This window comes from Neocloeon triangulifer, unplaced genomic scaffold (genome assembly GCF_031216515.1).
Source record: "Neocloeon triangulifer isolate White Clay Creek 2 clone unplaced genomic scaffold, ASM3121651v1 ptg000022l, whole genome shotgun sequence".
Taxonomy (NCBI): domain Eukaryota; kingdom Metazoa; phylum Arthropoda; class Insecta; order Ephemeroptera; family Baetidae; genus Neocloeon; species Neocloeon triangulifer.
Genome location: NW_026775562.1, coordinates 6,029,476 through 6,032,500, shown reverse-complemented (window position 1 = coordinate 6,032,500; position 3,025 = coordinate 6,029,476). Strand labels below are relative to the sequence as shown.

The window sequence follows — 3,025 nt, the reverse complement described above, 5'->3', positions numbered from 1 at the left end:
CGATTACGGGGCCTCGGATGAGTCCCGTATCGTTATTTTTCGTCACTACCTCCCCGTGCCGGGAGTGGGTAATTTGCGCGCCTGCTGCCTTCCTTGGATGTGGTAGCCGTTTCTCAGGCTCCCTCTCCGGAATCGAACCCTGATTCCCCGTTACCCGTTACAACCATGGTAGGCGCAGAACCTACCATCGACAGTTGATAAGGCAGACATTCGAAGGATACGTCGCCGGCGCGAGGCCGTGCGATCAGCTGTGGTTATTCAGAGTCACCAAAACGACGGACGGGCGAACCCGACCGATTGGTTTTGATCTAATAACTGCGCCCCGGCCATTTCTGGACGGAGCTCTGGGTGCATGTATTAGCTCTAGAATTACCACAGTTATCCAAGTAGAGTTTGTAGGATCCAAGGAACCATAACTGATTTAATGAGCCATTCGCGGTTTCACCTTATTTTGGCTTGTACTGAGACATGCATGGCTTAATCTTTGAGACAAGCATATGACTACTGGCAGGATCAACCAGGGAACTGACGCCGCAGAGCCCCCGGGGGGACCCCACAACGCGTGCTCCCGTGGATGACACGCTTCCGCGCGCGGCCGCGGCAGCCGAGGCTACCGCAGCCGGCTTACAGCTAAGCGTGACGCCGACGCCGTGCTCAACTCGCACCAGGCAACCCCGGCAGGAGAAGTGCACCACGCCGACGGTTGGTGAGCCGAGCGCTCCGCACACGTCAAACGCTCCTCGCGAGGAACTCGCTACAAAGCATCGTTCGCGTACAAATAGCTCGCACCCACCGAGACCGGAGACGGGCTGCCCGACCGAACGGCCAGGCGGGCCCGCACATAGAGCACAGGGTCGTCGGCTGACAACGCCGCCCACGTGCGCGATTAGAACGATGAGAAGGCGCGCTTCAAGCGGTTACTCCACGACCGAGTTCGGTATCCACCGTTGTTCGGTGGTTCACATCGACGACCACACCGGGCTCGTCGTTCCGACCTCAGGGACGTCACGGCGTTTCCCCTCGGGCTCATCAATACCCGCGTTACCGATCAATCGTGGAAGGCTTTCTTCGCGCGTCCTCATCGACACCACTCACGTGTTCGACATTACCGACGCCGCTCCACCAGTCAACATATAACCGAATGCATCGCACGTCCTGGCGAAGAGCACACGAATCGCGAGCAATCTGACGGCACCCGTGGCGCGGCCGGCCGAGCAGGAGGCGACCGCATTTCTCCCTCTCCCGCGCGAGGCACGAGCTCGCGCGCACGGTCGGCCGGCGCGGCCCCTTCGGGTGACCCGCTGCTACTCGTGCTCTGCTAACAGTGCGGCCGGAGATGTCGGTGTACGGACTTGTAATATTTTCGCGTGCTCCGCCAACAGTGCGGCCGGAGATGTCGGTGTACGGACTTGTAATATTTTCGCGTGCTCCGCCAACAGTGCGGCCGGAGATGTCGGTGTACGGACTTGTAATATTTTCGCGTGCTCCGCCAACAGTGCGGCCGGAGATGTCGGTGTACGGACTTGTAATATTTTCGCGTGCTCCGCCAACAGTGCGGCCGGAGATGTCGGTGTACGGACTTGTAATATTTTCGCGTGCTCCGCCAACAGTGCGGCCGGAGATGTCGGTGTACGGACTTGTAATATTTTCGCGTGCTCCGCCAACAGTGCGGCCGGAGATGTCGATGTACGGACTTGTAATATTTTCGCGTGCTCCGCCAACAGTGCGGCCGGAGATGTCGATGTACGGACTTGTAATATTTTCGCGTGCTCCGCCAACAGTGCGGCCGGAGATGTCGATGTACGGACTTGTAATATTTTCGCGTGCTCCGCCAACAGTGCGGCCGGAGATGTCGATGTACGGACTTGTGATATTTTCGCGTGCTCCGCCAACAGTGCGGCCGGAGATGTCGATGTACGGACTTGTAATATTTTCGCGTGCTCCGCCAACAGTGCGGCCGGAGATGTCGGATTACGGACTTGTGATATTTTCGCGTGCTCCGCCAGCCATGCGGCCGGAGATGTCCGAAACGACTTGTGGTGTTGCATAAAATGATTTTTTGCGTCTTGTTTATGACGTCAAGTTTGGTGCACTAATAACGCCCTTTGCACGTGAAAACAGGAATCATTGGAGTTGAGGAGCGATTGCAGCTCAACATGATTCCTATATGACACATTCAACGTTGCATGGTAATGGCGCACCCTATTCAAGAGAAAAATTGTTTTCGTGTGATGAGCATCATTCGTGAGCTGCCAGATCACACGAGCCTTTGCTGCGGTGATTTGTGTATTCATTTGTGATTTATGGAATGCGTTTCAGCTGTCTGAATGAAAATATTAGTTAATAATGTCTTCAAAAATAGTTAGATGCAATCTTACTTCAAAAAATATAAATGGTCACTGCGAGGAATTTGACAGTGTTGTTAACGAAAATAAATAAGATCAACGAGGAGGCCACGTTACCTCTTGTCGTAAGAGGAAGACAGTACAATGTAGGCCATGTCAAAACTAACATTGACACGCGTTAAGTAAATAGCGATATAGAGTGCTAGCGACGTGAATGATGGAAATAATAATATTAACTGGCATCATGTATTTCAGAACTGTTTTGTGTATTCTGCCTTTGTATTTCCATTGTAATTCTCTCTTCTTTGTAAGCAATGAGATTAACAACACTGAATTTTTGGATGATTCACTTGGGTAGAGAATGCCGCCGGTGATGCATTAATAAACATGATTTTATACAAAATTTAATCAAGATAACACGTGTGAATTGCATGAAAATCAAAGTTGCTGTGCCACATCAGTGTTTCATCTCTGCTGATTGTGATACCCTCTCTGCCCGTTCTTTGTGACTAGAGTAGAATGAACAATCGCAGTAAAGTCAGCTTTTGCTCTGTGGGTTTTTCGAAAATTGGCAATATGCCGGATGTGCATGGTTTTGGCAGCGGGATAAGCTTGCGAGCCGTGAAATTATCTTGAGAGAAATAAGTACATCAACCTCATAAATAAAGATGTTATTTCCG

General features: G+C 51.9%; 1 non-coding gene across 1 annotated transcript in view; it reads right to left on the bottom strand.

The window, feature by feature from the left end:
- The window catches only part of LOC132204901 (small subunit ribosomal RNA), a 1,864-nt gene extending 1,340 nt beyond the window's left edge, over nt 1–524 (bottom strand). Inside the window, exon 1 of the ribosomal RNA XR_009442584.1 lies at nt 1–524. This exon is cut by the window's left edge and continues 1,340 nt beyond it. This is a non-coding gene — a ribosomal RNA (small subunit ribosomal RNA).
- Nucleotides 525–3,025: the final 2,501 nt, after the last annotated feature.